This window comes from Gossypium hirsutum, chromosome A03 (genome assembly GCF_007990345.1).
Source record: "Gossypium hirsutum isolate 1008001.06 chromosome A03, Gossypium_hirsutum_v2.1, whole genome shotgun sequence".
NCBI lineage: Eukaryota > Viridiplantae > Streptophyta > Magnoliopsida > Malvales > Malvaceae > Gossypium > Gossypium hirsutum.
In genome coordinates, this window is record NC_053426.1 from 15,816,241 (window position 1) to 15,829,299 (window position 13,059).

Genomic DNA, 13,059 nt, shown 5'->3' on the forward strand with positions numbered 1-13,059 from the left:
GCTAAAAAAGACATTTAAAGTTTCAAAAGTTATTTTATTATAAATTTGGTTTGTTGAAACCTTCGGAAGAGTCCAATTATCGAATCTTTAGGGAACATTTTCATAATGTTCTTCTTATTCATTAACAATATTATTTGAGGTTTGGTCAGACTCTTTGGATAGGGTGGTGGTAAAGCTTGCAAAAGAATTGGTTCTTAATCTACTGTAATTCGATGTAGCAAATTAAACTAGTTTTTGCATTTAAGGAGCTTGAATGCAAATATTTCGTTATGTTTTAGTTAAGTTCTCTTAGTTTTATTTACATTCAATAAAATGTACAAATTGAGTCTTTTATTGGCCTTAGGGGCCGAATGAATCCTAAAGGCGAGTTAACGTACTTTGTGTATGTGCAGGAGACCATTAGAAGGTGTACTAAACGAATACTGGTTGCTATGTCGCAACACAGATGACTCGATATCGCAACATAGGGAACATAATGGAGAGAGCTTAAGTCCGCCTTCGATGTCGCGACATACCCCTGAAGGCATCTTAAGGAGGAGTATGTTGTCACCTCTGTCGGGACATAGGTCCTAATGTGTCATGACATCGACTGTGTGATGGAAATAAGCACGAAACAGAGGCGTTTTGGTTTACACAATCAAACTTTAAACTCGAAAACATCTGCTAACCTAGGGTTAAGGACAACGACCACCTAAAAGCTATAAATAGGCTCATTCGACACATGTTATGCACACCATTCCTTTAGCCTAAATTCTGCTTGTAAAATTTAGTTTAGTTTTCTTTCATTCTTAGGTTTTAGATTTATTTCTATTTCTTGTTGATTTCAAGAAATCTGAATTATGGGAGGATTCAAAATTTGGGGATTCTCAATTAATCTCAATACAATCAGGCTCTTTCATTTACTTTATCTTGTCGATTTAATTAGCATGCTTTCTCTTTATATTGATTTCATATTATCTATGGAAGCCACGAGGAACTAATCCCTCTATAGGGGATTAACGAGTGGAGGTATGATTTATTAATTGTTTTATAGGGTTACTCAACGAATCAACTGTTTGGGAAAGGAAGAACGTGAAACAAACCTTAGGCCTGACAAACCCGAGAAGTCATCAAGGTGTGAATCAACCAAAAATTGGTATTACCCATTCGTGAACACCTTCACCCCAAGCCAGTTTGGACTATGAGGTTGGAAGATAAGTAGTTCTTGTTGACTCATTATGTTAGTGGAAGATCAAAAAATCCTACTAGGGTAACGACTAGCTGATTGATGAGGAACCGAAGCAACAGTTAATGGGGATTACTGAAGTAAGCTAATCACCCATAATCAAGACTTGATTTATTCTACTCTCCTATCTCCTGAATTTTATTTTTTATGTTATTTTATTATTATAAAAACCTTAATAAATCCTTTTTATGTTCTCTTACTATAATTTATTGAAAGTACTAATTAGATATTTTAGTGTTTAGGTTAAAATTGATCTAGCACTCCCCTTCTTTGGGTACAATCCTCAGATTACTCATCTATTTCATTGTAAAAATTGTATTATAACTTGACCTGTATACTTGCAGATACCGCATCATATTTCTATATCTTATTGCAGCATTCACACTCTGGATGTTAGTACATCTGGAGGTGGTCAAGTTGAGGCATCATTATCTGGGAAGCAATGTTACTAGTTTAATTTTAATCTTTGCACTTTAATTAGAATAATTAGGAAATTTTTAGATTATAGATACAATTTTATTTTATTATTATTAATCCTCTCTTTCTGGTTTAGTGTTTAACTTGTAGTAAGGGCACGCCTATTATAGCAGCCACAAATCCAGAGAGAATAATTTGAAGAAATTGTTGTCAGCAACAACAGCAACAACAATAGATGCAAGATCCACCACCACCTGCTGCAGGTAATGTACCATTAAAAAATCCACAGTTTGGTGATACTGATGATAATGTTTTAGGAAACCCGCCATCACCATATTTACCTGCAAACGTATATACAGCTTAAAACGAGAGAACCCTATGGGATTATGCCTTACCAATTATGGACATGGTTCAGGAAAATATAGTAAAGTCTACGATTATAGTTAGTAATTTTGAGATAAAATCGGTGATGATTTAGATGATTCAGAATAATCTGCAGTTTAGGGGCACCATGTCAGAGGACATTAATCAACATTTAAAACGGTTTCTCCAACTCTATTATACTTTTTAAGTATAACGGGGGTAACTGATGACATTATTCGTCTTCAGTTGTTCCTCTTTTCATTAATTGATGACGCCTTTTCTTGGTTAGACTCGCAGGCACCAGGTTTATCATGACTTGGGATGAACTCGTTAGAAGGTTCTTATAGAAGTTCTTCTCGATTAGCAAAGTAATTCAACTAAGAAGAGAGATTTTTTTTAGACAGATGGAGGGAGAAAATTTTTATAAGGCGTAGGAACGTTTCAAAATGTTGATTCAATAATGCCCGTACCACAGATTTCCTGAGTGAATGTGACTGTAGGTATTTTATAATACGTTGGATGCAAATGCATGATTTGGATTAGACGGAGTAGCAGCAAGAGCCCTTATGAACAGAACATACAAGGATGTGTACGAAATCATTGAGAACATAGCACTAAACTCTTGTCAGTGGCTAATTGAACGATTCACGTATGGCCAGAAACCCGCCATAGTAAAAGCTACCTAAGAGGATAACAAGTATCAACAGTTAGTGGATAGACTCAACGTTATCGAATCGATTTCTGCATCATTTATGAACGAGGGAAACAAATCACTTTTCCATTAAATCAACAATCCTATCGAAGATGTAAATTACATTGGGAATAGGGGTGAAAACCCTTATTTGAATATATATAATCCCGGGTGGAGAGATCACCTGAATCTGAGATGGAGAGGAAACTAAGGGTTAGGTGATAATTCAAATCAAGCTAAAAACACTAATTACCAACCTCCTTATTTGCAAAAACCACAAGATAGGACCAACTCAAATATAACATCCTTGACCCGTATCCGTCGCCAGAATAGGGTTACAGATCATTATCGTACAAATGAAACACTAAATCATTTAATTCATACATCAATGCAATCATAATCTAATTACATTCAATCAGATTCATAATGTTCCTTAATTAAGCCCTTGAGGCCCTAAAAATACTTTAGAAACAATCCGAGACTAAATTGGAAACATATGGTAAGTTTAAGAAAAAGTCAGAAAAATTGGATTGCAGGGGTTACACGGCCGTGTGACTCACACGGCTGAGACATATGCCTGTGTCTCAGGTCGTGTAACAATCAAAATAGGGACACACAACTATGTCACAACCTATGCCCTTACCTATGTAACTCACTGAGTTGGGTCACATGGTTAAGCCACACGCCCGTGTGCCAGGCCATGTAATCCTCTAAATAACCTTACACGCCTGTATGCCAGGCCGTGTGCTAGGTCATGTAACTACCTTACTTGCATGCTTTAAAACCTACAGCGCGTGGACTCAAAATGAACCTTAAACCACAAGTTTACCATTTCAAGCTTACTTGGATCTTAAGTAACTAAAATACCAACCAAAATACCTATTTAAAATGACATCAATTAAGCCAAAAACATACCAAAATCAACCTATTAAGTGCCTAACCAATGTACCTTCATTGGTACCACAAGTATATACAATTATACATCAAAATAAACATCAATTCAACTTATCAATTCATTCAAACTAATACCTATCCAATATACCTATCAGAAGTACCATACCTATCAGAAGTACTTCAATCACAACATTTTCTTTGCACATATCATTCATACTAGTACAAAAACTATACCTTATTCTCATGTATTATATACGCTGGCTATTTACACAAAAGATCATCCATAATATTTACATATTCCAAAACATTATTAATAATAACACAAAAGCCTATTACATGTCATATAAACCAAATCAAACATTCTAAAAACTACCGAATTAAGCTGGATAGTGTGACTTGAGTGCCCATTCGATTGTCCAATCTTCCTAGTATTTACAAGAACATTAAAAAACACAAGTAAGCTCAATGAAGCTTAGTAAGTCCAATGTATTTAAACGATAAATCTTACCGAAGTAATTACAACAATTCAAACATTAACTAATCAACCACGAAAGTTCCCTGTCATCCACAATCTCAAGCGATGAATTCTCATGCAATCAAACCAATACTCAAATATATAGCAAATCCTTCAAATTCATTTAACAAATTACCTTACCGAGATTTTCAATTCGAAGAATGACTTATGGGTAAGAGCGCATCGTCAGTCCAACCACAACACACCAGATGCTCATATGAGCTTATCCCTCAAAAACACACTGGATACTAATAAGAGCTAGTCTAATCGAAACACACCGATGCTCATAAGAGCTAGTCCAATCGAAACACGCCGATGCTCATAAGATCTAGTCCAACCGAAACACGCTAAACAGAGAGTATAACATGAGATTTTGGAACAAATGCTAAACTTCAGTTTACTCAGGAAAGATATATATACATCTCTCCAAAACCATATCCACTCTAATTCCCCATAATACACCATATCACGTCTGTACTCTATCCCGAGTTCAAATCCAATAACTTATCTCAAATAATCATTCATTATCAACAATTGAATATATACATATATAATATTATGTTATTCTATTCAAAAATTCATAAAGATGTTAAATTCTAAATCATACGAACTTACTTGGACTGAATTGTAGTAGTTGTTGAAGTTCAGGGACTATTTCGTAATTTTTTCTTTTCCATGAATATCTACGGGGTCTTGATCTAAAATATAAAATTTCTTAATTATCAGCTTACATTTAACATTTCAATTTACTTTACAATTAATACCCTTTATTTTTTTAATTTACACAATTACCCTAAACTTTTATAATTTCTACAATTTAGTCCTTTAACCCAAAATTCATCAAATTAACCATTTTTCTCAATTCAATATTCCATCCAAATATACTAGGCCCTTAAACAGTCCCTAAGAAATATTAAATTCACTATCAAACCCTAAAATTTTAACATTTTCACAATTTAATCCTAAAATCAAAATTTAACAAAAATTACTTTACAAAATCATCAAGAAACACTATCAAGGCTTAAAATACATGGTATTTATAAAAAAAGTTCAAGATTCATCAATGGAAACTTCTAAAATTTTTAACAGATTAAAAAACGAAGGTGCGGGCTAGTTGGACCTAATTGCAACGATCTTAAAAACATAAAAATTACAAGAAACAAAACTTAAAAACTTACTCATGCAAGAGGGTGAGTTAGTCGAACCTCCAAACCTAAGCTCTCATGGTGTTTTAGTTATTCAAAGAAGAAAAGAAGAAGAAATGTCTTTCAATTCTTTTAATTTTTGTTTTAGTTTTATAAAATTTACCAATTTGCCATTAAATCATGTAATATTTAATAGTTTTCATCCATAATGTCGTCCAATGTTAGTGTTAGGCAATATTTTACCTCTTTTTTTTAATTTAGTCCTTTTTATTTAATTAACTATCTAAATGGTGGCAATATTTTACCTCTTTTTTTTAATTTAGTCCTTTTTATTTAATTAACTATCTAAATGGTAATATTTCCGAACAAAATTTTAATATGACTCTAATGAGTATAAATATTCTAAAAATAACATTTTTGAGTCAATACAACAGAAATTTATGGTCTCGAACCACTATTCTGTCACCATTGAAAATCGAACTGTTACGCCAAATGACCATACTACATGTGGTGAATGTTTGGATAGAATTGAGGGAGAGATGCAGTCAATGAAAATGGATGTCAAGTAGGTGAAATCTGAGTGTACCAATTCAATAAGAACATTAACTAAACTCGAGGATCAAATGAGTCAACTGATGAGCATGATGGGTGACACCAAAAGACAAATTGGCATAGGTATTCCCAACAACACGGAAGATAATCCACGGAGAGAAGGTAAAGAGTATTTGAAAGCGATTGCACTTCAATCGGACAAAGTATTGAATAGCATAGAAGCCATTACTCTGGAGACAATTGTAGAGAATAATGATGATCCTCAAGAGGTATCCCTAAAGGCAAGAGATAAGCCAGAACCAAAAGAGGTAACCATACTGGTAGCGGAGACAGAGAAGGAAATAACTAAAGATTTTACCGGTGGAAAAATCCCATTCCTTTCAAGACTAGGGAAAAAAAAACGGGATGATGATGAATTTTTAAGTTTTTTGAACTTTTCCAAAACATTAAATGTTAACCTGCCCTTAATCGAGTTAATAGAGAAAGTTCCTAAGTGCGCCATATTTTTAAAGAAAATTATGTCTAGGCGTAGGAAAATTAAAGTAGGTGAACAAGTTAGTACAATCACTTCTTCTAGTGCCATTATCTCAAGACGGGTTCCCTAAAAATTAAAAGACCTGGGAAGTTTTACTATTCCTATAGAGATAAGGAGCATTTATTTTAATAGAGCTCTATGTGATATAGGAGCTAGTATTAATTTGATGCCTTTACCTATCTTTGAAAAATTCAGGTTAGGGGATCTTAAAAATACGTATTTAACACTAAAGTTGGCTGGCAGGTTTCAGTTCATCCAAAAGATGTACTAGAGGATGTTTTAGTCAAAGTGCGTAGTTTTATTATTTTGGCAGATTTTGTAGTGCTTGATTTTGAGGAAGATCGTGAGATACCGATCTTATTTGGTAAACCTTTCATGGCCACTTCAAGGTCCACCATTCATTTAGAGAAAAATGAATTGACTATGAAAATCAATAGTGAGATTGAAAATTTTAAATGTGATCATCAACCTAGTGAGGAAGATAGGAGGAAGTTAGGGGAGCAATGCAAAAAAATATTTATCTCTAACATTCCCAAGTCAAGGGACACGTTTCCTTTTATGCATGTAGAGAGAATAAACAAATTTAAAGAAAGGGACAAGCATGCACAGGTGGAATGGCACGATAGACTAATACTGAAAAAAAGGAAGAATCATCCATCAGTGAACTAATGATACTATCGGATGAATCTAGTAGTAAAACTTAAAAATATTTGAATTGCTTAACTGCTATAAATTACTGTATATTTAACTAACCAAAGAGTTTAGAATTTAACTTTTATTTGATATATGTTCATTTAAGGCCGAGACATCATCAGATATGGAGATTTGGGTTGACACAGAGTCAGTGTCACAACACAGCAACCCTGTGCCGTGACACTTCATGTAGAATGCAGGAAGTAAAGAAACCAACTCGATGTTGCGACACCACACTCCTATGTCGCAACATAGAGGACAGTCTCACCAAATTTCCAAACTGAAGGATGTGTTATGATGCGGAACCCCTGGGTCACGACAATGATAAACTACCAAGGATGTTACGACATGGAACCTTGTGTCGCGAAATCAATGCAATTTTTTGCAGGGTTGACCTGACCCATTTGTGCAACCCGGTGGACTAACCCTTTATTTACCCGACTTTAAACACCCAAAACACCTATTTCTTAACCTAAAAACATACTTAACTCATATTTAAAAACATTTTACCGTATTTAATCCTTTAAATATCCCAAAACCCCTAAAACTCTAAAAACTCATCCTTTCTTTTTTATTTTTTTTAAAGTTGTTTTGAGATATTTCTTCTTTCAATTTTACTTGTGAAGGGCAAGAAAAAAACCACTACAAGGAACGATGGCAAGCAAAGCATGACAAGGAATCCAATGATATATCTAAGGTTAAGGATTTCTAGACTTAACTTTTACTATTTCATTGAGTTTATTTTCTTATTACTTCATTAGTTTGTTGAATTAAAACGTCATGCCTTCTAGGAAAGTTAGGCGAACTATGGAAACGGAGTCACTGATGGCTCAAAATCCCGCTATTTTCCCAAATCCAAATGTTGGAAAATATTTTACTAAACTTTAAGGAAAAACATTCATTCAAGAGAAGGGATTTGATCCATCCATGATTTTGTGTAAGGAAATATGACCTTTGGTCAGATATCATAGGTGGGAACATTTTTAGACGGTCCCTAAAAATAGTGCTGTAGTCTTTGTTGTTCAAGAATATTATGCATCATTACAAGACCAAGAGTCTAGGAGCACTGAAGGTCATATGTGAGAACAGGTACTTGTGCAAGGAAAAGTGGTGTAAGTAACCTTTTAAATTATTTGTGACTTTTATAATGTTCTATACAATGAAAAATATTTTATTGAGAAAACTGATTTAGAGTAATTTTTAGACATAGATATGGATAACATTATAAACTTTCTAACTCAAGGAAGGGGTGAATGGAAATATCGCTCAGGTACCAACATTCCCGTGTCCTTTCATTAAGCTATTATGTTTCTAGAGGCTAAGATATGGATCAATTTATATGCAAATGAATAGTACTTACTTTAAATGTTTCTAACATTAATACTTTTAGAGCAGTTTTACTCTATGTTATTTTGCAGAAAAAGCAGGTTTGTATAGTCAAATGGATCTACCAGAACATGAAGAGGTGTATTATTAACAAGAAGGTGGGAGTTTTCTTTCCCCATCTAATGACAGTCTTATGCAAAAAGGCATGTGTACCTATAACATCCACTGAGCAGTCGCTGAAACCTTCCAAAAGTATTATTGGGGACACATTGTTCTAACAATACATTGAGCTGCGAGCCAAACAGATAAAAGATTGGAACAAGTGACAGTTACACCAACTTTATCCCAGAGATTGGCACAAGCTCAATAACAAGTTTGTGAGAGTAGTCATCTAAAGCTAGATTGAATGATTCAGTGGATGCAAGAATCGAGACCCATTTTTTAAGAATTTACTAGGCAAAATAACATCCGGGTTTCTAATTATACATCTGACATGTTTGGGCCAACAAATATGGAACAAGAATAAGAGGGGCAAGAAAACAAGAAGGATGAGGAGGATGAAAAAAGTGACGAGATGAATTTTGAAGAGGATGATTGGATATTTTCATTTTTAGGAAAACTTGAATTAAATTTTAGATACTTTTAATTTAACTTTGTAAGAGTAGGACTAATAGTAGCTTTTTTTTTTATATATTGCATTTTGTTTAAGTTTTCTCTATAGGAACCCAAAACGAAGGAAACACAAATAATTCGAGCTTAACACTATTAAAGGAGGAAGCACCCACAATTAGTAGTTAGAGCGACCATGATCAATCGGGTAACTTCTTTCCTTATATTTATATGGGCTACACATTGAGAACAATGTGTCAACTAAAGTGTCTGGGGTTAATATAGAAAACTTGTTTATTTGCAATTTCTACATTTTTCTTTGATTTTTCTCCTTCTCTTTGGTGTGCTTGAGCTTGTAGAAGTACAAGTGATTGGTTAGGAGCATGTATATAGGTTGCTTATGTTTACAGATAAATTTGGCATGATGGTAGGTGATTTTAAATTTGTTATTATTAGAATACTAAGTTAAGCAATCAATTGTAGTAAATGATATAGAAAATACAAGGAAACAAACATGCTAGTACGAATGATAAATGGTTGAATTTGTATTTGTTCGGTTGATTAAATTTGTGTATGTTGAGATATTTAGGGATAACTTAAGGCATTGTTTGGAACACATCCAGAGCCAAAAAGTCAACCTATTAATGTCCACCTTTAGTACCGATTTTTTGAGCCTATTGACACTTCTTGATGAACATCATTACAAACATTGAGCCTGAAAACGTTAATTTGTATTTGTCCTTTTTATTTGGTCCTACATTGTACAACTATAGACGTCTGGCCATACGTATTGAGGGATAAGTAGATACATTACAGTGAAATTTGTAAAAATAGAGTGAAATAGGAAAGATTGGCATGATATAGGAACTATACGTGAGCTTAAGGTGTGAAACAAAAAGAAAAATCCAAAAAGAAGATTAGTACGAGTAGAAAAAGCCCTAAACCAATGAAAAACATTCATGAGTGAGATGTATTGAAAAAGAGAAAAGTCTTAAAGTCACAAAATAAAGAAATACTTATTCATTAATGCATAAAAACTTGTAAGGCTAGCCATAGTTACTATGTCCTGCTGTGACTTCCTATATATAGAGAGACAAGAAAGGTGAGAGAAGAAGAAATAAAGTGGCGAGTGGGTAAGGGTCACTAAAGGGGAAGAATAATGATCAATATGATGTGTTAAAATATTTTCGTGTTTGTAACCCTTTTTTATGCTTACTATTTTTTAATTCTATACCTATCCTAAGCCTCAGAACGGTATAAGCTGAAAGGCCTTATGTAACTAAAATATCCTTACACATGAATGAACATCATACTAAACATACGCATAAAGGAATATTTGTATTCTTCTTGGATAATCAAAGTACTTGTATGATTTGTTGATGGATCCCTACAGGCGAGACCCTTAATACTTGTATATTTTGTAACATATTGAACTTAGATGTTTGTGATCAAAAGTGGTAAGTCAACTACTCATAATGTTAAAGTTGTTAGTGAATATGAAATACCTAAGTCATATGCTTGGAAGTCAATATTTGTATGATATTCTCAAGGGTCGTCATTTTTATTTATCATTTCTGTTTATGTTGTTTGAGGACAAGTAATGACTTAAATGTGAGGGAGTTTGATCTGTTGTAATTCGGTGTAGCAGATTAAACTATTTTTAGCATTTAAAGAGCTTGAATATAAGCATTTTAGATATATTTTAGTTTTCCTAGTTTTATTTAGATTCAATAAAATGTGCAAATTGAGTCTTTTATTGACCTTAAGGGCCGAATGAAGCCTAAGGGTGAGCTAACGCACTTTGTGAGTGTGTAGGAGACCATTAGAAGGCGTACTAAACGAATACTGGTCACTATTTCGCAATACGGATAATTATATGTCGCAACATAAGGAACATAATGGAGAAAGCTCAAGTCTATCTTTGATGTCGCGACACAGATTAAGGGTGTTGCGACGTTCCACTAAAGACATCTCAAGGAGGAGTATGCTATCACCTCTGTCACAACACATGTCTTGGTGTGTCACTACATCGACTTTATGATGAAAATAAAACACGAAACATGGGTGTTTTGGTCTGCACAACCAAACTTTAAACTTGAGAATGTCAGCTAACCTAGGGTTAAGGATGACGACCATCTAAAAGCTATAAATAGGCTTCTTCGATACATGTTATACACACCATTCCTTTAGCCTAAATTCTCTTTGTAAAATTTAGTTTAATTTCTTTCATTCTAAGGTTTTAAATTTCTTTCTATTGTTCTTATTGATTTCAAGAGATCTAAATTGTGGAAGAATTCAAACTTTGGGACTTTGCAATTAATCTCAATACAATCAAGCTCTTTCATTTACTTTATCTTGTCAATTTAATTAGCATGCTTTCTCTTTATATCGATTTCATATCGTCTATGAAAGCCATGAGGAACTAATCCCTCTATAAGGGATTAACGAGTGCATGTAGGATTTATTAACCATTTTATAGAGTTACTCAGCGGATGAATTGTTTGGGAAAGGAAGAACGTGAAACAAACCCTAGGCTTGACAAACCCGGGAAGTCATCAAGGTGGGAATTAAACCAAAATTGCTATTTCCCAATTGTGAACACCTTCAACCAAGCCAGTTTGGACTGTGAGGTTGGAAAATAAGTAGTTCTTGCTGACTTGTTATGTTAGTGGAAGATCAGAAGGTCCTGCTAGGGTCGCGACTAGTTGATTGGTGAGGAATCCAAAGCAACAATTGATGGAGATTACTGAAGCGAGCTAATCACCCATAATCGAGATTTGATTTATCCTACTCTTTTATCTCCAGAATTTTATTTCTTTTATGTTATTTTATTTATTATTATAAAAACCTTAATAAATCCTTTTTATGTTCTCGTACTATAAGTTATTGAAAGCACTAATTAGATATTTTAATGTTTAGGTTAGAATTGATCTAGCACTTGCCTTCCTTGGGTATTATCCTCGGAGTACTCACCTACTTCGTTGTAAAAATTATATTACAAATCAACCTGTATATTTGTAGATACTGCCTCATATTTCTATATCTTATTGCAGTATTCACACTCTAGACGTTCATATGTCTGGAGGTGGTCAGTTTTCCTAAGGAAAGGAAACATCTCTTTATTTTCATATTTCCTATAGGGGGTTTTACAATTAGAATCTCTAGATTACAACAATTTCCTACACGAATACTTTGTTCTTAACACGCCTAACCCATGGCTAATCAGACTATGTATCAATACTCATAAAAAAATAGTAATACATTAATAAAGACAGTTAAACCAGGACTCGAAAATAATGAAAACAAATTTGGAAATTTCCAAAACTTAGAATTACACATTCCTAAAGCCTTTTGGAATAGGGAAAAAATGAAGTAACATTACCATATGAAAATGATTTTGATGAAAGACAAATTCCAACAAAAGCGAGGCAAATATAGATGAACAAAGAAATGGAAGAATTTTGTAAAAAAGAAATACAAGACCTTCTCAATAAAAAATTAATCAGAAAGAGCAACTCTCATTGGAGTTGTTCAATGTTTTATGTGATGAAAAATGTAGAACTCGAAAGAGGAACACGATTTTTTTAAGCCTCTCCTACAAAAGCTTACATAATTTGCTAAGACCAGGATAAAAACTATAACATAATTAAGGTTACTTAAGAATCTTTGAAGTTGGACTTTATCAATGATTTGATTTGAAAATCTGTTGGCAAATTCTATAGATCTTTTTATTGGAATAATGGTCCATTGGGTAACATAATAACCTAAAACCTTACTCTAGTTTTAAAAAAATAACTAATATTGGATTTAGATACTACTAAACCATTATTTTTTATAAATTTGACAAAAATGGATAAGTATTTGAAGTGTTTTTCTAAATTTTTAGAAAAATCTAGTATATCATCAATGTATATTATTGTAAATTGGGAATATGGATAAAAAATATCATTCATAATTCTTTGGAATTCAATGGAGCATTTTTTAGTAGTGGATTCTAGTTCAGCATATGTAAGTTTTTCATAGGAGATAATACCTTAATTGTCAAGATTAGTCATTAATTACAAATCTCTCAATCATTTTAATCTAATATTTACA

At 33.3% G+C, this 13,059-nt stretch overlaps 1 non-coding gene across 1 annotated transcript; it reads right to left on the minus strand.

The window, feature by feature from the left end:
• Nucleotides 1-2,379: 2,379 nt before the first annotated feature.
• LOC121227642 (small nucleolar RNA R71) lies at nucleotides 2,380-2,483 on the minus strand. The gene has a single exon (XR_005925204.1). It is a non-coding gene; the product is annotated as a small nucleolar RNA R71 (small nucleolar RNA).
• Nucleotides 2,484-13,059: the final 10,576 nt, after the last annotated feature.